Source organism: Cupressus sempervirens, chromosome 5 (genome assembly GCF_028749045.1).
Source record: "Cupressus sempervirens isolate cs-2001-9-10 chromosome 5, ASM2874904v1, whole genome shotgun sequence".
In the NCBI taxonomy this organism is placed as follows: Eukaryota; Viridiplantae; Streptophyta; class Pinopsida; order Cupressales; family Cupressaceae; genus Cupressus; species Cupressus sempervirens.
In genome coordinates this window covers 327,510,121-327,532,364 of record NC_143122.1, presented here as the reverse complement: position 1 = coordinate 327,532,364, position 22,244 = coordinate 327,510,121, and the positions used below count along the sequence as shown (strand labels likewise).

Sequence of the window (22,244 nt, the reverse complement as noted above, 5' to 3'; positions counted from 1 at the left end):
ATCTACATTTACATATTTGTGTTTGGATTATATATGTCAGTGGGGATAGCTTACACTATTCTTCCATCAGCCTGATAGGTCTTTTCTCTTACTCATCTTTGAACTAATGAATGAGCACTAGAACATTTGGGGTCAAATTGCGATGACAGTGTCATTTGTGGTGATTTTCCTTTTTTTTTAGTTGTCCCTAACACTGTTACGATACCAACATTAGCTATTTTCATGTATGTATGTATATATGTATGTCTGTCTTTTAAGCTTGTCTTATTTGTAATGTTCTCTGATAGTATTAAGTTAAACTGTAGGGGTCAATAGCAAAAAAAGTTTAGTAACCATCTTCAATTTTAAATTTACTAATCACATGATTGCATAAATAGGTATGATAGATTATATCCTAGGTCTTCGTCCATTGCACTGGCAAGATCTGCCATTAGATATTCAATCAGGAGACCCATCAAATCTCGTGTATTAGATTCTTGTGCAATAGCTTCCTACACTGAAGGAAGCCACATGGATTATTAGAAACATAGTCCATGAATAAGAAATTCAAGCAAGCAATGCCATCAAAGAAAGAACTCCTCTTTTTTGTTCAATTGGTCCATTAATACCCTCAACATATCTTGAAAGAAAAGGTAAACAAGATGATTTCTCCATAGAAAGTCCCAAGTCATTAAGCTTGTGGGCAGAATCTAATTGCTTACCATGCCTGGATTTGAAACCCAAATGTTCTATTTTGTATGTTTCATTTGGAAGCTTAGCTCAAATTTCTAAAGTTCAAGTGCAAGAGATAGCAAGAAGGTTGATAAAAAGTGAACAGATATTCTTCTACCTACATAAAATACAGACAATATTCACAATCTTGTTGGAAATATTCAAGACTAGCTAGGTTACTAAGAGGGAAGGGATGAATCAGTAACCTTAAAAACTTTACCAAATTCAGATCTTAATTGCAATAATCCAATTACCATTTAATTCATTAAATCAGATCTAACTGCATGCATGAGAAACTAAAAACACAAAATATTCATAACACTTGAACACAATAATTTGGTGACCCAAAAACCTTCCAAATAGAAAGTAAAACTGGGGTGGGGATGATACCCACAAAACTTCAATACTATAGCATAAAGTTTCCTGTTAAGGCTTACAATGATCACTTCTAATGATCTACCCTGTTAGGAGCAATTAGGACTGCTAGGTCCACCTTGTTAGAGGTTTTACAAATACACAATGAAGTATGCACTCTGTTAAGAGATTTAAGAAAAACTGTTAAGTCTACCTTGTTAAAGGATTTAGATTGGTTCACCTATTAGGATGAAACAATTAAAATTTGACTTACAATTGAATTGCTAATAGAGATTCTTTGAAGTACTGATCACCTTTTGTGATGGATATGGATCTGCTACTCCTTTACTGATATGGCCTTACAATACACTTGTCTGCTACTAATTCACATTCGCATGCTTTTGTTTCACATTATTGTCACATTTTCATACTACCTTGGATATGATACAATACATTACATATATATCAAACCAATTTACATAATTACAAAGTCAGCCAATATATTAGTTAACACCAATATTACAAAGTCGGCCCATATGTAGATACTCGAGTTCTGAAGACTAACTTGGTGAAGTTCTAATACTCGACATCCACTATCACTACTCAGCATCATCATGCACTCCGTAGAAGTAGAATCTCAGTCCATACTAATCACTTAAATGTAGTCTTGAACTCGATCTGCACTAGTGACTCGGTAGATACTATGTAACTTGGTACAAACTGAATTACTCATTTACCATGACTGCTCATCATGCACTCCGTAGAAGAAAAATCTCAGTCCATACTAATCACTTAAATGTAGTCTTGAACTCGATCTGCACTAGTGACTTGGTAGATACTATGTAACTTGGTACAAATTGAATTGCTCATTTACCATGACTGCACTCAGTAAAGACTAACCTTCACATAGCTTGGTTAACACTAACTTCGCTTCACATGAACTGCTAGCTTGGCAGAAACTGCAAAGCTTGGTAAGCACTGAAATGCTTGAGTTGAACTACTGGACTTCACACTAACTAATTCTTCTCGGTTTGAACTATTACACTTCACACTAACTAAATTCCCTTAGTAACCACTAGAATGCTCAGTAGAAACTATAAAGCTCGATGGCCATTGAAATGCATGGAAAAAATTGTAGACTGTTCAATGAGCTTGGTAGCCATATAGAATTTGAATAAGTGTTGTCACTAATAACAAACTTGACTGAATGTCAAAAATCATCCCCTTTGGCATTAGTAACAAAAACACTCATTAGCCAAAACTTATATACATCACAACGTGGTACTAGCTCAATATGGTACATTATTTTTGAGATTTTTCAAAATTTGTCTTTGTAAGTATATGTAGTATACTATATCTATAAATTCTCTGTTATATACACTTTTCTCTCTTTTCGTGATTCTCCCCCATATAATATACATAGTATCTCACTATAAATAGCATAATAAGTATCTCTCACTATATATGGCATATTAAGTGTCTTTCCCCCTTTTATTGTCTATCCCCATATATAGCATACTAAGTGTCTCTCCCCCTTTTTGACAATAATGCCAAAGATTTATTAAAAAATTATTTCCATGGATACACCAATATAAGAAATAAAATTAGAATGTACCTAAAGTATAAGTGCTAAGGTCTTATCCAAGTTTTCTTGCAGAACTTTGCACATATGTAGAGCAACTTGGACTTCCGTAGAGAGTTCTATCATGTGATCTACTATGGAGAAGTTGTTTTCATGGATCAATATTTTTGAGTAAACAATATGCTTCTGCATTGTATCCATGATGGGAAGGATCATATTCTGAATATCTATCAGTGTAGACTAGATCCTTATAAACCAAATCCTTGCTTCTTCTCTCAACAACTGTACCTGCATATCTGACAAGAATCTAATCTTCATATGATGTGCAAAGCTTAAACTAGGATCAAGTTGCAATTTCTATGCACTAGCCTTCAGATCTTCATCAATCTTTGTTAGTTTTCTCTTTATTTCCTTTGTGAACTCAATAACATTACACAACTTTCCAAAAAGTGATGTTACATTTGTGCAAGAGGTTTCAAGATTGGTCAAAATTGAGGAAAGCTCCACTTGTTGAATGGCATTTTGCTGAGCAATGTGCTCAAGCACTTTATTATCAAATTTATTTTTTTCTTTCTCAATCAATTTGTCTTGTCCACTCAAGTCCTCATTAAACCTCTAGACTACCTCTTCTAATTGAAACAAAATGTGTTGAGAAGTATGAACTTCAACACCTATAGCCTCAGTCAAAATATTATTGGCATCATCAATGATTTTATATTCTCTATCTCTCTCCTCTCTCAATTTTTGACCCTTTCCTTGCTTTGCTACTACTGCTTGATGCTACTATGGCTACTTGGTAAGCTATGAAAAACTTCAAAAAAATTTACTGCAAATTCCACTCGAAGTCGCTTGATTGCTTTGTAATTTGCTTGATTGCAATAACACTTAGAATTCTTGGTGAAAGATGAATTTGATTTCCTACATTTTGTTAAAACTTTTCCATTAATGCTCAGTACAAAGGTAGCTATGATGATGTCATTATGCATGATAGGCTATCATCCACTATCTATTCGAACCAGTTGGTAAAGGCTTCCAAACTCGACAACCATGTGTGACTTGTTACTCCCAACCTAGCTTAGTAGAGTCTATGACCCAACCTTACTCGGTAGAGAAAGTAACTTGGTGCTAACTAGTAGCAATCTTCAGTGATCCTTTTGTATCTTGAATACTAATTTGGATCTTTGCTTCCTTTCAATTTTGGAACTATTTGGATGTGATCTTGACAATGCAATTCTAGTTCTTCCTTAAGAACTTAGTTGGAAATGGTGGAGTCACCCACTTCTTGAATGATATGACCAACATTACTTGAACTAGCTTCTTTGGTAGATTTAGGAATCCATTGCTACCTCATCTGCTTTCGAATGTTATATGCTTTTGCTTTCTTTCCATCTTCAACTCTACCTGTATTAATGCAATTCTTGGCTAGATGACCAAGTTCTATACAAGTGAAACATCTTATGGTGGTATCTCTCTTCCTTGTATGATGTTTAACACAGTTCATGCCAATGTGTCCATATTCTCCACAGTAATGACATTTGCACCAAGTGTTGTAGTCCCAATCGAATATTGCTTTCACAATTTTCTCTACTAGATTGAATGACTTGGTTTTGTAGTTTGATACCTTGTGACCTTGTTTCTTTAATTTTTTGACACTTGCCTTCAAATTTTGGTTTCTCTTTGCATTCATTAGCCTTGTGACCATGTTGATTGAAATTGTAGCATTTACCATTGAATTTTTCTTTACCATTACTGCAATATTTGTTTGATGTATGACCTATCTTACCATAGTGATTGCAAGTAGGTCTCTGATTCCTTTGAGCACCTTGTTTGGAGGATTCACCTTCTTCTTTGTATCCAATTCCTACTTTTCCTTTTTGTCTATAGAAATTTTTCTCATTCAATTGATTCATGCCTGCTTGGGATTTCATCATTCTTTCATTAATTTTCTTTTCAGTGTTTAGGTCATTTTTCAATTTTTCACTGATTTGCTTTTAAGATCTCAGCTCACTTCTTATTCTTTCATTGATTTAAATTTTCAAATTTAGATCATTTCTTAACCTTTCATTGATCTATCTTTGGCTCATGATTTCCTCATTTGCATTGAAGATTTGATCCATAAGATCTGCATGTTGAAGAGATTGGTTATGGATCTCATTATTCCTTCCATCCATTTCTCCTTTCATCATGTTCATTTGTTCCAAGATTTCATGTAGCCTTACTGACTAAATTTCTTGTTCTCTTTTGAGCTTTCTTACTTCTTCTTACAGTGATGCAGGGGCATCCAAAGGTATAAGGGCAATCCTATGTCACCCAAAAAAATGTACTTAGACTTAGTTTTTGTTTCATGTGTTTTCATTTCTGGATACCCATTTGGGTCAAATAAAGGTTCCAACTCTCACAGCTCCACTATTAGTGTTCTAGGATGGAGTATTTGAACACCTTGGGATATGTGTAAATACCAAAAAAATAGGAGTATGTAATTGAGCCATCATTTTGGTGAACTAGGAGGTGTAAATTGGCTAGATGAATGTAATTGCAATTTAGAGCATTCCAGAAAAATAATTAGGTCAAAAGGCCCCACGGTTTGAAAGTTATCCTAGTTTTTCAATTTTTGGAGACCTCCTAAGAATGCTTCAAAGTTAGGTTAGGGGCATTAAATGACTTCAAAAAGGGATGAAAATGGAGGATGAGCAAAGCTGGTCCATAGGGCTATAGAGCACTTTGAGAGCTTTCCAGAAATGTAAACGGTTCGTCAATCGGAGCTAAGGTTCAAAAGTTATGCATCTCGGAAGTTCAGTAACCATTTTTGGATTCTTCTAAATTTGCACCAACTTCTAATGCAGCTTTTGGAGCCTTCTACTTGGTCGGTGGATGTCTACTAGCACTTTCTAGAATGCACTCCTAGTCCTTAACCCTTCGGGGTCTATTTAAGGACATTTTTGGAATTGTAAAAGGTAGTTTGGAGTGGAATTTGAGAGGAGGTACCAAAAGGAGAAATTATCTCTAGTTTTGTGCTATTGTAAGCCCTTAGGGCATTTTTTGAAGTCTATTTTCTCTGTACTGAATGTACTAGCTTATTTTCACAGTTAATATAATTTCCCTTTTCTTGTTGTGTCCATTTTGTGCTTGGGTTGTGTCCCCATCAAGTGGTATCAGAGCTAGTTTTCCTGAGTGTGTAGACAGAGCACTGACTGTGAGGCAGTTTGCACCAGGACTATGTGGTTGTGAGTTTGAGTTAAGAAGATGCCTCCACGAAGAGAGCGTGGTGGAAGGGCCAGAGCTTTTAATCCTGAGGAGGTTAGAGCCCTCCAAAGGCAGGTACAGGCATTACAGGAGGAGCTCCGTAGAGGAACAAATGTTGCCACAGGTGACAATAGTGAGGATGACAATGAAGAAGAAGAAATTGGACCAGAAGGGGAATTTGATGGGGAAGTTCTAAATCAGGCAGAGGAAAGGCTTTTTACGGCCATTACTAAGTTTGGGAAAAGACCTACAATTGATGTGGGTGTATTTTCAGGAAATCTGAAACCAAATGAGTTGATCGATTGGATCAATGAACTGGAAGAATACTTTGAGTATGAGGATATCAGGGACCCAGATAGGGTTAAGTTTGCAAAGGCCAAATTGAAAGGCCATGCCAAAATCTGGTGGCAAGAGGTTCAAATGGAAAGAAACAGAAGAGGAAAAGAGAAGATCACAAGGTGGGATTGCATAGTGGACAAATTGAAGAAGCAGTTCATTCTTGTGGACTACGAGTTTGATTTGTTTAAGATGCATGGGCTAAACCAAGCAGGAAGATTAGTCCAAGAATATACAAAGGATTTTTATCGAATTTTAATTAGAGTAGGGCATGTAGAAGAAAATAAGGAGAAGGTTTCTTATTATATCAGTGGGTTGTGACCTAGCATCCAAGAGGAATTAAGTCTGGTAAGAATGACCAGCGTTGAAGAGGCATACCAGTTTGCCCTACGATTTGAAGAGAAGCTAAATAAGAGGTTTGAAGGGAGACAAAGAGGGTGTGGTCAAGGAGGAAGGGGAAGTGGTAGGTCATCTGGAGGCCAAAATGAAACCCAAAAGAAAAATGAAGATGTGGGTACTAGCAGGAACCAAAGGAATGAGGGTTTCAACCGCTCCCATGATCAAGACTTTGAAAATCAGAGAGGAAGAGGTAGAGGACATGGACAAGGAAGAGGAGGCTTCCATGGTACCTATTTCCATTGCAATGAAGAAGGTCATCATGCCTTTAAATGCCCTCAACGACAAGGAAGGACAGATAGGAGAGCTAAGGGTCAAACTAGGGTTGCTCATGTGGATGAGGATGCACAGTCATCACATTCAAAGGATGCAGAAAGAGGAGAGACCTTGGTAAATGAAAGGGTCCTACTAAGTGGTGACATTGAACTAGGACAAAGGAGGAGTTTGTTCCATGCCAGGTGCAAGTGTGAGGATAAATGTTGTGATGTGATCATTGATGGTAGTAGCACTGATAACTTGGTATCAGAGGAGATGGTCTCTAAGTTGAAGCTCAAGAGGGTGAAACATCCCCAGCCCTATCGGATTGCTTGGGTGAAAGATGATCATCAGGTCCTGGTAATTGAACAATGTCTCATGAAATTCAAAACTGGTAGTTATCATGATGAAGTTCTTTGTGATGTTATTCCAACAGATGTTTGCCATCTATTGTTGCATAGACCGTGGTAGTTTGATAGGCATGCAGTACATGATGGTCATGCAAACACATACTCTCTAACAAAAGATGGAGTTCACCACAAACTGAAGCCCGTGAAAAAGGAAGGTGAAAAGGTATGTAGCAGTGCTAGGATTTGTCTTGTTGATGGAAGAAAATTTTTAGATGGAATGAAACATCAGTGTATGTGCTATGCTTTGATTCCTAGCAAAGATAAAGAAGGTAGTAGTGAAATACAACTTGAAGTTTCAAATTTACTAGGTGATTTTGGAGATATTATCTCTGATAATGTTCTAGAAGGATTGCCACCAGTAAGGCAAATCAATCATTAGATAGATTTAATCCCAGGATCTAGTTTGCCTAACAAGTTTGCTCACAGGATGACTCCTACTGAAACTGAGGAGCTAGATAGATAGGTTCAGAAACTATTGAGGAAGGGCTTGATTTGAGAGAGCCTTAGTCCATGTGTAGTACCTGCAGTACTAGCACCAAAGAAGGATGGAGAGTGGAGGATGTGTACAAACTCTCGAGCTATAAATAGGATAACCATCAAATATCAGTTTCCTTTACCAAGAATGGATGATCTTATGGACTGCTTGAGTGGAGCTCAGTACTTCACAAAGATAGATCTCAAGAGTGGTTATCACCAGATATAGATTCAAGAAGGAGATGAGTGAAAAATGGCCTTCAAGACCAAATAGGGTCTTTATGAGTGGTTAGTCATGCCCTTTGGATTGACGAATGCCCCAAGCACCTTCATGCGGCTTATGAATGAGGTACTTAAGAAGTTCTTGGGAAAATTTTTTATTGTCTATTTGGATGATATGTTAATTTTCAGCTAGACTTTGGAAGAACATTTATTGCATATTCGTAGTGTACTCGAAAGGTTAAGGGAAGAGAAAGTGTTAATTAATTTGAAGAAGTGTATCTTTGCAAAAAGGGAGTTAGTCTATTTGGGGTTTGTTATATCACCTAAAGGTCTCAAAATGGATCTGGAGAAGGTAAAAGCCATCTTGGAATGGCCTACTCCAAGGTCTGCTACTGAGGTAAGATCATTTCATGGTCTGGTTAGTTTTTACAGGAAGTTCATTAAGAATTTCAGTGGCATATGTGCACCCCTAACTGACACAATAAGAGGGGATAGAAAAGAGTTCAAATGGACTGCAGCAGCTACGAGAAGTTTTGAATTGCTAAAGAAGAAGGTGATAGAACAGCCTGTGTTGGCACTTCCAAATTTTAGAAAGGTGTTCCAAGTGGATTGTGATGCTAGTGGCAGTGCTGTTGGGGCTGTATTGAGCCAAGAAGGTAAGCCTATTGCATATTTTAGTGAAAAATTGAATGATGCAAAGAAGAAGCATTATGTTTATGATCAAGAGTTCTATGCAATAGTTCAGGCCTTAAAGAAATGGAGGCATTATTTATTGCCAAAGGAATTTGTTTTGTATACTGATCACCAGGCATTACAATACCTAAATAGCCAAGCTAAATTGAATCAGAGGCGTATGAAGTGGGTAGAGTTCTTGCAGAGCTATACATTTGTGTTGAAACATAGAAGTGGAAAATCTAACAGGGTTGCAGATGCACAAAGCAGGAGATAGTTGTTGCTTACAGTAATGCAAGTTGAAGTAGTTGGGTTTGATGAACTCAAGAATTTGTACCCTGAAGATCCTGATTTTTCTGAAGCGTGGAAAGCTTGTAAAGAGCCTGTTGCTATAGACAGAACTAAATGGTTAGACTATCTGATTCAGGATGGCATGTTATTCAAGGGTAGCCAATTGTGCATTCCAAGGAGTTCCATGAGGGAAAATCTGATTAAAGAGAAATATAGTGGAGGAATGGTAGGACATTTTGGTCGAGATAAGACCATTGCCATTCTTAGAGAACATTATTTTTGGCCTCAGATTTCACAAGATGTGAAGAAGTTTGTACAGAGTTGCCAGGTTTATCAAGTTGCCAAGGGATTTAGCCACAATACTGGACTATATCAACCATTGCTTGTTCCATCAAAGCCATGGGAGGACATAAGTATGGATTTTGTTCTTGGATTGCCGAGGACACAAAGGGGTACTAATGACTCAGTATTTGTGGTGGTTGATAGGTTCTCCAAAATGGCACATTTCATTCCATGCCACAAAACTCATGATGATGTCCATATTGCAGACTTATTTTTCAGAGAGGTGGTAAGACTACATGGTCTTCCAAGGAGTATAGTTTCTAACAGAGACACTAAATTTGTGGGATATTTCTAGAGAACGTTGTGGAAAAAGTTGAGAACAGACTTGAAATTTAGCTCCACACATCACCCACAGATTGACGGCCAAACAGAAGTTTGGGCAATTTGCTGAGATGTTTAGTTGGGGATAAGCCCAAGGAGTGGGATTTGATTCTACCACAAGCTGAGTTTGCTTACAATAACTCTGTAAATAGGAGTACTGGTAGATCACCATTCCAAATTGTATATGGAAGTAGCCCAAGGACTACTCCAGAATGGAGGAAGATAGAGCAAAGGGAGAGGACAAGTGTTGAAGCTGAAGAATTTACTAAACATATCAAGCATCTACATGAGGAGGTTCAAGCACACATTACCAAGATGAATCAAGAGTATAAAGCTAGGGCTGATCAAAGGAGAAGACATAAGAAATTCAAAGTAGGGGATCTAGTCATGGTACACTTACGAAAAGAAAGATTTCTAGCCAGTACTTACAACAAGCTAAAAATGAAAAAATTTGGCCCCTGCAAAATTCTGAAGAAACATGACTCAGGAAATGCATATGAGGTGGAGTTTCCAAATGGTATTCACATTTCTCCTATTTTCAACATTATAGACTTAACAGAGTATCATGATGATGGTGCAGATGAGGAACTGATGTTAGAGCCATGTCCAATTCTTGCTTCTAAAAAGGAGGAGATAAAAGACATTCTAGATCATCGTGTGGGTAGGAGTACCAGAAAAAGGTAGTATGAAGAGTATTTGGTCAAGTGGAAAGGACGGTCAATAGAGGACTCAACTTGGATTTCAGCAGCTGAGATTTTTCATTTGGGATTTCCTCTACCATTCATAAAGTGACAGGGTCAGTTTTCAATCTACCCTAGGAGTCTGATGTAGGAGCATCCAGAGGTATAAGGGCAATCCTATGTCACCCAAAAAAATGTACTTAGACTTGGTTTCTGTTTCATGTGTTTTCATTTCTGGATACCCATTTGGGTCAAATAAAGGTTCCAACTCTACAGTTCCACTATCAATGTTCTAGGATAGAGTATTTGAACACCTTGGGATACATGTAAATACCGAAAAAATAGGAGTATGTAATTGAGCCATCATTTTGGTGAAATAGGAGGTGTAAATTGGCCAGATGAATGTAATTGCAATTTAGAGCATTCCAAAAAAAGAATCAAGTTAAAAGGCCCCACGATTTGAAAGTTATCGCAGTTTTTCAATTTTCAGAGACCTCCTAAGAATGCTTCAAAGTTAGGTTAGGAGCATTAAATGAGCTCAAAAAGGGCCAAAAAATGGGAGATGAGCGAAGCTAGTCCATAGGGCAATAGAGCACTTCGAGAGCTTTCAAGAAATGTAAACGGTTGTTAATCGAAGCTACGGTTCAAAAGTTATGCCTCCCGAAAGTTTGATTACTATTTTTGGATTCTTCTAGATTTGCACCAACTTCTAACATAGCTTCTAGAGCCTTCTACTTGGTCGGTGGATGCCTACTAGCACTTTCTAGAATGTACTCCTAGTCTTTAACCCTCCAAGGTCTATTTAACGACATTTTTTGCATTGTAAAAGGCAATTTGGAGTGGAATTTGAGAGGAGGTACCAAAAGGAGAAATTATCCCATTTTTGTGCTATTGTAAGCCCTTAGGGCATGTTTTGAAGTCTATTTTCTTTGTACTGAATGTACTAGCTTATTTTCATAGTTAATACAATTTCCCTTTTCCTGTTGTGTCCATTCTGTGCTTGGGTTGTGTCCCCATCATATAGGGAACCATTCTTCTCTAAGAGTTCTTTGATTGCATCATTTGCTTCATTTGAACTGCTTGAAGGGAAAAAGTCTTCAATCTTTTCTTCAATGTACTAATGATCATTCATTTGATTTGCAAGTTCCTTCCTTCTTTTCAAGGATTGGGAAAGTTGCTCCTTAGCTTTATTGAGTTGTGCAATGTCCATCTCTAAATCCAACTTTTCATTGTCAATTGCCTTATCAAGTCTGAATATCTCCATTGTCCTTGATCTTTGCTCAAGCTATCAAACTTTATCCTGAGAACCACAAAGCTCTGATACCAATTGTTGGAAATATTCAAGACTAGCTAGGTTACTAAGAGGGGAGGGGTGAATTAGTAACCTTAAAAACTTTACCAAATTTAGATCTTAGTTGCAATAATCCAATTACCATTTAATTCATTAAATCAAATCTAACTGCATGCATGAGAAACTGAAAACATAAAATATTCATAACACTTGAACACAATAATTTGGTGACGCAAAAACCTTCCAAATAGAAAGTAAAATTGGGGTGGGGATGATACCCACAAAACTTCAATACTGCAACATAAAGTTGGCCTATTAAGGCTTACAATGATCACTTTTGATGATCTGCCCTGTTAGGAGCAATTAGGACTACTAGGTCCACCTTGTTAAAGGTTTTACAAACACACAATGAAGTATGCACTCTGTTAAGAGATTTAAGAAAGACTGTTAAGTCTACCTTGTTAAAGGATTTAGACTAGTTCACCCGTTAGGATGAAACAGTTGATCTCTGACTTACAATTGAATTGCTGATAGAGATTCTTTGAAGTACTGATCACCTTTTGTGATGGATATGTCTCTGCTGCTCCTTTACTAATATGGCCTTACAATACACTTGTCTACTGTTGATTCACGTTCACATTGTTGTCACATTTTCATACTGCCTTGGATATGATACAATACATTACATATATATCAATCCAATTTACATAATTACAAAGTCGTCCAACATACAAGTTAACACTAATATTACAAAGTCGGCCCATATGTAGATACTCAGGTTATGAAGACTGACTTGGTGAAGTTCTGATACTCAGCATCCACTGTCACTACTTGGCATTGTCATGCATTTGGTAGAAGTAGAAGCTCAGTCCATACTAATCACTTCAATGTAGTCTTAAACTCAGTCTACACTAGTGACTCGGTAGATACTATGTAACTTGGTATAAACTGAATTACTCATTTACCATGACTACACTCAGTAAACACTAACCATTACATAGCTTGGGTAACACTAACTTTTCTTCACATGAATTGTTAGCTCAGTAGAAACTGCAAAGCTTGGTAACCATTGAAATGCTCGAGTTGAACTGTTGGACTTCACACTAACTGATTTTTCTTGGTTTGAACTATTGCACTTCGCACTAATTGAATTCCCTTGGTAACCACTGGAATGCTTGGTAGAAACTGTAAAGCTTGGTGGCTACTGAAATGCATGGCAAACACTGTAGATTGTTCAATGAGCTCAGTAGCCATACAGAATCTGAATAATTGTTGTCACTAATAACAAACTTGACTAAATGTCAACAAATCTATTTTTACTATATTTGTTGTTATTAATACTTTAGCTACTTGTTTAATAGGCATCTATATGGGTCATAGGTCAAGACTTGGTGATATCAAAGGTAGAAACAACATCATCAATAGACTAAAATGAAATTCTTCCTAAAAGTTTTTTTGGAGAAAACAAAAGATAGAGGACTTATGGTTCCATGGTCTCCATAGCTTCTTGTTTTTTCACATCCATCTATTGGAGGCTTATTCACTCATGGAGTATGGAATTCTACAATGGAGAGTTTAATTCTAGGTGTTCCAATGTTGGTTTTCCCACTGGGCTTTGTGCAGAGCACAACTAGAATGTTGGTTGTAAACCATTAGAAAATTGGGCTAAGGTTTGATAGTTGTAGAGATGATTCAGTTGTCAAGGAAGCTAGGATTGCAAGATGTGTGAGAGAGCATATTTTAAAGATGAAGAGATGAGGGAAAGGAGTAATGAAGTGATAGAGACAATAATGAGAGGAGTGAGTGAAGGAGGATCATCTTGGGAAAATATGAGAGGTTTTAAGGACTATTTGGTTTCACTGCCAACACGAAAAAAAAGATTTAACTCCTGAAAATGGGTCCAAGAAAATAGTAGGTCGAGGATAATCTTAGGGTAGGTTATTAAGGGCGGTGGACCATCTTAGGATGGAGGAGTTTTGTGGATTTGTTTTGGGTGGATTTTGATGGACTTGTTGATGTGGTAGCTAGAAAACTGTTTGTCTTTTGAAAATGACTTCAATACAAACACATGTTCAATATGTTTATAAAGTTTTCTCGTATTGATTTGGTCATTCTTATTTTCTATCTTTTATTTTAAATAATGTATTTTAATTATATTTAAATTTTACATTTCTAAAATCAAGTATCTAATAGTATTTTTTTCTTAATTCTTATTAAGAAGTAGTTAACTAATATTTTATTTTTACTATTCTTGAAAGTATTTTTTGGTCATTGAATTGGTTTTGGTTTCAAAAATTTCTTTTCTCTATACTATCTTTTTACTTTTACTTTTCACCATATTTATAGCAATAGATGTCATTGGTGACATTAGTGATAGAAGATGCTTGAACAATAATTACCTTTAGCAAATATGTTTTTTTTAAATGAAGAAAGAACTCATCATGTTCATAATTTTGAATTGAATCTTATATGATTTAGATAAAGGAGGCCCTTTGATAGAGAAACTAGAGCATTGATAGCTATTGTAGTTTCTCAAATTAAAAGCAACAATTTGAGAATTGAAGTAAATAGTTCATAGAATTTCCAATAGGAAAAAATAGAACAGAATATATAACTCAACTAATTAGAAGAATGATCCAATAAAAGGGAAAGCTTGGAAAGATAATACACCTTGTGTGATACATCAACTAGTATCATGCTTCTATCAATCATTAATCAACTTGGTATAGATGTTGGTAGATCATATGTGTTACTCACATGAATAAGGTTATGTGCATTTTAATTAACTAATGAAGGGCATATTCATCTATTAACTTTACATAAGTCTTGGGTTGTGTTATTCTAAAAGTTAGTTATAGTGTGACAATACTTGTATAATTTACTTATAGTTTCCTTGGCATTTAATATTTGTGTTAGGCATAAGGCATTTAATGCATGTATCATGATACTTCTTGATATTACATCATATATTGCCCTTATAAGAAAGTTTGTAATTGTATATTTTATACTCAATCAATCATCCTTAAATTAATATGTTAGCATGAATGTCGATGGTATTCCTTTGGGGGAGTATCCTAAGCATTGGAGAGCATTGACATGTTGCATTCATGATTGTGTTTGTCGTTAATGTCAACATAGCAGTAAATCTATGAAGACTGGTAGACTAGTAGACAAAGATCATAGTTGTATAGACAAGGTTTTGATGTACAAGTGAAGCACATTTAAGTATATGTTGTACCTTGTGTCCTCATGACGAGGTTAAATGTGTAGACTCTAAGATGAAGATGTACAAAAGTTGTAAGTGATTTATAGAGAACAATGTAGAGATAGAGTGCATGGAAAGCAATTTCTGATGATCCTATTATATCTTCAAGAAGAGATATAATCAAGTGATGCATGGTCAAACAATGATTGAGGACAATTTGATGGTGACATCAGTGAGTGTGCAAGTCTTGAAGTCGCAAGTGTGAAATTTTGTATAGACTATGAGCTGACAGTACCATTATAATTGTGAATTAATTGTTTATCTTAAAATAATTAATTGGGAAAGCCTCAAGGCCGACTCAAGGAATTAATTTGAAGATAGATTATAAAGAAAATAATTTTTCCTTATTTGTAAACAAGGAGCAGAGTGTTGTGGTAGATGGGAGTAAGCTATCCAAGGGATTATTAGATGCAGAGTTTGTTATATGGTATCAAGATCAGAAGGAGTAGAGGTCAAGTTGATAGGACAAAGAAAGAGGAAATAGGTACTATTACGTTCTATTATTCTACAAAGAATAATACAAATATCATTTGAACAGTGGGTCCATCTACCTTATATAACTCCTAACAGGGATTCAAAGTCTCCTAACAGGGACTGATATGTGTTGAATGTTCTTATATACTCCTAACAAGGTCCATCCTCAAATAAGGAATACTTATATTAGTACATAATCTTGTGGGTTTTCCCTCTGATCAAGGGTTTCCCTAGTTAACATATATGGCGTTATTGTGCATGTGTATCTTCTTGTAGTTTCTGATTATATTGTTCACATGACCTTAAGTTTGATTAAGGTTGATAATTGTGATAATAGTTGTATAACTAATTCACCTCCTCCCCTTCTCATTTATATTGGTGGACTATGTATTCTAACAATTGGAGTAAGAAAAATGAGAAAGAACTCATTGTCTAATGAAGAGTAAGAATTTAGCACTCAATTATGAAAAGATTCTTGAATAATTGTGATGATAAAGATAATGAGCTTGAATTGGTTAAGAAGGATGCAGTAATAAAAAAGATAGCTTTGGTAACTATTATTGACCCAAGGCTAACCATGAAAATGTGGAAGTTATCATTGAGACTAAAAATGATTTGTATAATAGGAATCAGATTGAAGAGCAGAGATCTGAGCCTAGAGTAGAAGAAAGAGTTGAGTCAACAACTCCTAGTAGAAGTATATCAAAGAATCATCCTCCTGAATAGATCATTGGGATTAGAAATGGAAAACATGTAAATGAAGAAGTATGTAAATTATGTTTTTTTTCTCAAGTTGAACCTAAGAGTGCAGATGAAGCATGCAAAGATGATCATTGGATTCAAGTAATGAAGGAAGAAGTGTATCAGATGAATGTCAAATCAGCCTTCCTGAATGGATAACTTGAAGAAGAGGTATACATTGATTAGCCTAAAGGTTCCCCTCTGACAGAAGAAAAAGATATGGTATGTAAACTAAAGAAAGCTCGATATGGTCTAAAGCAAGCACCTAGAACCTGGTATGCAAGGTTCGATAGTTAATTAGCAAAACTTGGATTTGCTAAAGGTATAGTAGATACTAACTTGTATTTGAAAGAAATAGAGAATGGATTATTGATAATAGTAATATTTTTTGATGACATAATATTTGGAGGTAATAATGAAGAAAATGATAAGTTTTTTGAAGGAATGAAGAATGAATTTGAAATGAGTTTGATAGGAGAAATGAAGTTTTTCCTAGGTTTATAGATTGTGTAGAACAATGATGGCATTTTTATTTCTCAAATTAAATTTCTAAAAAACTTATTGAAGAGATTTGTCTTGGAAAGTTGAAAGCCTATTGATACACCTAAGTTAACTAGTCACAAGTTATCTAGAAAAGATGAGACACCCATAGTTGAGTAGAAGAAGTACAAATCCATGATTGGTGGTTTGCAATATCTTACTCACACTAGACTAGATATAGAAAATAAAATTGGGATTGTAGCTATATTTAAAGATGATCCTAAGGAGTATCATTATTCAGTAGTGTAAAGGATATTCAAATATTTGAAGTGAACATCTAATTATGGAATATGGTATGATAGATCGAGTGATTTCACTCTATGTGCTTATACTGATGTGGATTAGGCAAATAGTATGGATGAAAGAAAGAGCGCCAGTGGTAGAGAATTCTTTCTTGAAGGAAGATTGGTTTCTTGCCTAAGAAAGAAACAAGATTGTATCTCATAGAGTATAGCTGAGGCAGAGTATGTAGCAGTAACAAATAATTGTGATCAAGTGATGTAGATGAAGAAGATGTTGCAAGACATTAGGATAGAATTTTTAGAACCTATTATCATATACTATGATAGCACAAGTACAGTAAGTATGTTGAAGAATCTTGTATTGAATTCTAAGACTACTTGCATATATCTATTAAGTATATCATGTTTTGTGGAAGAAATTAGTAGAAAAGGAGATTAGATTGGAGTATGTGAGTACTAAAGTTCTGATTGGAGATACCTTTATGAAACCCTTACCTAAAGATACATTTGAGTACTTGAGAGGTATGCTTGGGGTTATTTCCTCGCCTACTTCAGAGTAGATGATGCATAGATTGCATCAGTCTAGTGGTATAGGGCGCTATTTTGTTTGATTGGGTTGAATGTTGATGTTTCCTATATGGGCAAGTATACATATTGAGCAGAGTCAAATGAGGATTCTTAGTGATTGGTCTTGAATAGTGTCTTTCAAAACTTGAGCTAATTCAAGATTTGGAGCAAAAAATGACATAATAAGGTATTTTTCATTGATGTTAATGGGGACAAAGAAATCATGACAAAAGTCTCCTAGGTATGAATTGGGAGAGATAGTTGAATAGGGAGATTTAGAAAGATTGATGTAAGAAAACTTTTGATGTATGGGGGAGAAGATAAGAGTTGTTTAGTGTGAACAATTGATTCTGATCCTAAAGAAGATACAAAACAAAACAATGTTCCAGATGATTTCAAATTTGATTGATGAAAGGATTTGAAAAGATGAGAATAGAAGCAGTGGTGTATTGTTTGGTGTTCTTGGAACTTAGATGTTTTTCATCTCTATTGCCATCAATGCCAAATGGGGAGATTGATAGCATGAATGTTGATAGTATTCCTTTGGGAGAATATCCTAAACATTGGAGAGCATTGACATGTTACATTTATGATTGTGTTTGTCATTGACGTCAACATAGCAATAAATCTATGAAGACTAGTAGAGTAGCAGACATAGATCATAGTTGCATGGAAATTTTTTTGATGTACAAGTGAAGCACGTTTAAGGATATGGTGTGCCTTGTGTACTGATGATGAGGTTAAATGTGCAGAGTCTAAGTTGAAGATGTACTAAAGATATAAGTGATTTGTAGAGAATACTGCAAAGTTGTGTATGGAAAGCAGTTTATGATGATCCTATTATATCTTCTAGAAGAGATATAATTTGGCAATTCATCATTAGCCAGTGATAGAGGACATTCTTATGGTCACATTAGTGAGTGTGCAAGTCGAGAAGCCACACGTGTGAATTTTTGTATAGACTATGAGCTGATAGCGCTATTATAATTGCTAATTAATTATTTATCTTATTATAATTAATTGGAAAAACCTCAAGGCTGACTTAAGGAGCTATTTTGAAGATAGGTTATAAAGGAAATTTTTTTTCTTGTATGTAAACATAAGTGTGTATCAAGTATTGAATGTGAAGTGTGAGAAGGAGAAGAGTATTGTGGTAGATGCAGTTAAGGGATCCAAGAGATTATTGGACGTCAAGTTTGTGATCTGGTATCAAGATCAGAAAGCGTTGCAAAGGTCCGGTTGATAGGAGAGAGAAAGAGGAAGGAAGTACAATTCAATTTTATTATTCTACAAGGAATAATATAGAGATCATTTAGATAGTGAGTTCATTGGTCTTACCCTTGAAGCTATTTGGACAGTGGGTCCATCTACCTTCCATAACTCCTTATAGGGTTGGAATCTCCTAACAAGGATTCAAAGTCTCCTAACAATGACTAATATATACTTAGTGTTGTTATAGACTCCTAATAGGATCCATCCTCTAACAAGGAATATTTATATTAGTACATCATCTTGTGGGTACCATCCCCATCAAGGTTTTCCCTCTGATGAAGGATTTCCCTAGTTAATATATATGGTTTTGTCGTGCATATGTATCATATTGTGGTGTTTAATTATATTATCCACATGGTTAAGTTTTATTAAGGTTGATAATTGTAATAATAGTTGTATAACTGATTCACTCCCCCTCCCCCCAACCCATGTTATATTGAGTGAATGAATTAAAAAACTTAATTGCTCCCCTCCTCTATGGTGAATAATCTTTGAGAATACTTCTTTAGTAGAAGACATCAAAATTGAAATCTTTGCATCAATTGTCATTTGTTGAAGGGTAAAAGTACAAAGTTGTGTTACACTTTAAGTCAACTTATCAAGACAAATGGATTGGGTATTTCTAACTAAAAATTAATTTTGGTCCAATGTATAGTCTAGCTAGAGTCATTTTAGATAAGTTAGATATGGTTCTCAGCTTTTTCTATTAGAAATGCCTATTAAATGCATTATTTATACCAATTTCAATCTTTTTACCAAAAAAATAAAATTATTTCTAAAAAGTGATGTTTCAACAATTCCTCTCTTCAGTGACTTTTTTGAAAAATATAAAAACACCCTCTTGTAGATCTATAAGTGAAATTTCATAAAAATATATCTTTAAATATGTTAAGTTTCTCAAAATTTATATTTTATTTTTATTGAAAGAGGTCATCAACATAAAAATATAAGCTTGATTATCTTGTCATGGAAAAATGAAATGATGCAATAGAGGAAAGATCATGGTGATCTAATTCAATTTTGTGTTGGATGAATAATTAAAAGATAAATGATAATTGAAAGTGTTAAGATTTATATTTCAATATGCATAATTTTTTTTGTTCAAATATACATTAAAATAAAAATAGCAATAAATTTTCACTATCCACTAAAGTTTCAAGTTATCAATAGACACAAAAAATGAGTGAAAAGGGGAAAAAATACACTATACAGAGTGACAAGGGGTGTACATCTAAATTGAATATTTTATTAAAAAAACTTAATTTCAGTTTGTATTTTATTAAAAAACAAATTTGAACATTTTTAAATTTTTCTTTAAAATATAAATATAAAATAAATTTAAAAATAAATATTCTATTAGTTTACACTATTTAAAAATTCTCAACATACATGCCCACCTTTCAGTAATTTTAGTTAAAAACTTGAATCAGCGGTGCAGACTAATAGTTCTATCAATTTGACCTTTGGTCTACCAATTATAACATCACATGTCTTCTCTTAGACATTGCTTTTGCCAATGGTGGATTTTTGAGTGGATTTTTTTTCCCTCCTACGCTTTAACAAAGTTCACATAAATGCCTGGGGACTAGCCCTATAGTGCTCAAAATATATTGGATTTTCATAATTATACCTCTATTAGTAAATGACTGTTAGAGCTATATTTTCAAAAACAAAACATCAAAAAGATGTTTCAAATTGTTTCTGTCATGCAGTCTCTTTCTAAAGCCGCTCCTTCTCACTCTAGTCTCTTAAATTTTGATTATCAAACTTTTGAATATCTGCCTCTACCATATCTAAAATCAAATTCGCATTGTGTTGTAACTTTGTCATAGGTGTTTGATCATGGATATCTTTCATTTTAGCATTCAAGTTTTAAGATTGATCAACACCCTCTCATGACAAGCACTTTATGTACTATTTCAACACCATGTTTTTGCTTCTGAACTAACAGTTCTTCAGATTTTCTTGTAAAACATTAATTTTGTTGAACAATTGTAAACTCTCAAAAAGTGCATTGTTGTTTTCAGATATGTATGTATATATATGTTTCTGTCTTTTAAGCCTGTCTTATTTATAATGTTCTCTGATAGTATTAAGTTATACTGTAGGGGTCAATAGCAGAAAATGGTTAGTAACCATCTTCAAGTTTAAATTTACTAATCGCATGATTGCATAAACAGGTATGATAGATTATATCCCAGGTCTTCCTCCATTGCACCCGCAGGATCTGCCATCAGATATTCAATCAGGAGACCCATCAAATCCCGTGCATCAGATTCTTGTGCAACAGCTCCCTGCACTGAAGGAAGCCGCGTGGATTATTAGCAACACAGTCCACTAACTAGAAATTCAAGCAAGCAATGCCACCAAAGAAAGAAAGAACTCTTTTTCGCTCGATTGGTCCATTAATACCCTCAATGTATCTTGAAAGCAAAGGAAAACAAGAGGATTTCTCCATAGAAAGTCCCAGATCATTAAGCTTGTGGGCAGAATCCAATTGCTTGGCTGGATTCGAAGCCCAAATGTTCTATTTTGTATCGTTCATTTGAAATCTTAGCTCAAATTTATGAAGTTCAAGTACAAGAGATAGCAAGAGAGTTGATGGAAAGTGAACATGTATTCTTCTACCTGTATAAAATACAGACAATATTAACAATCTATGTCTATTATCTTTGTTGTTATTAATACTTTGGCTACTTGTTTAATAGGTATTTCTAAGGGTGATACGTCCAGACTTGGTGATATCAGAAGCGGAAACAACGGCATCGATAGACTACAATGAAATTCTTCCTGCGGGATTTTTGGAGAAAACAAAAGATAGAGGACTTTTTGTTCCATGGTCTCCACAGCTTCCTATTTTATCACATCCATCTGTTGGAGGCTTCTTCACTCATGGAGGGTGGAATTATACAATGGAGATTTCAAGTCTAGGTGTTCCAATGTCGGTTTTCCCACTAGGAATTGAGTAGAGCACAAATAGAATGTTGGTTGTAAACCACTACAAAATTGGGCTGAGGTTTGATAGTTCCAGAGATGATTCAGTTGTTAAGGGAGCTGAGATTGCAAGATATGTGAGAGCATTGTTGAAAGATGAACAGATGAGGAAAAGGAGTAATGAAGTGAGAGAGACAATAATGAGAGCCGTGCGTGAAGGAGGATCATCTTGGAAAAACATGATAGATTTTATTGACTATTTGGTGTCACTGCCAACACGGAAAAAAGATTTTATCCCTTGAAAATGGGTCCAAGAGAATTGTAGGTGGAGGATAATCTTAGGGTACGTTTTTATGGGTGGTGGGCCGTCTTAGGGTGGAGAAGTCTGGTATGGATTTTTTTTTTGGTTGATTTCGATGGACTTGTTGATGCTAGTAGCTGGTAAACTGTTTGTCGTTTGAAAATGACTTCAATACAAACACGTGTTCAATATGTTTATAAGGCTTTCTCTTATTCATTTGGTCACTTTTATTTTCTATCTTTAATTTTAAATAATTTATTTTTAATTATATTTAAATTTTACATTTCCAAAATCAAGCATCTAGTAGTATTTTTTTCCTAATTCTTAT

At 35.0% G+C, this 22,244-nt stretch overlaps 2 pseudogenes; both read left to right on the top strand.

The window, feature by feature from the left end:
* Positions 1-379: 379 nt before the first annotated feature.
* LOC149556002 (UDP-glycosyltransferase 86A2-like) lies at positions 380-13,472 on the top strand (annotated as a pseudogene).
* Positions 13,473-20,796: 7,324 nt separating this feature from the next.
* LOC149556001 (UDP-glycosyltransferase 86A2-like) lies at positions 20,797-21,985 on the top strand (annotated as a pseudogene).
* The last annotated feature ends 259 nt before the right edge of the window (positions 21,986-22,244 follow it).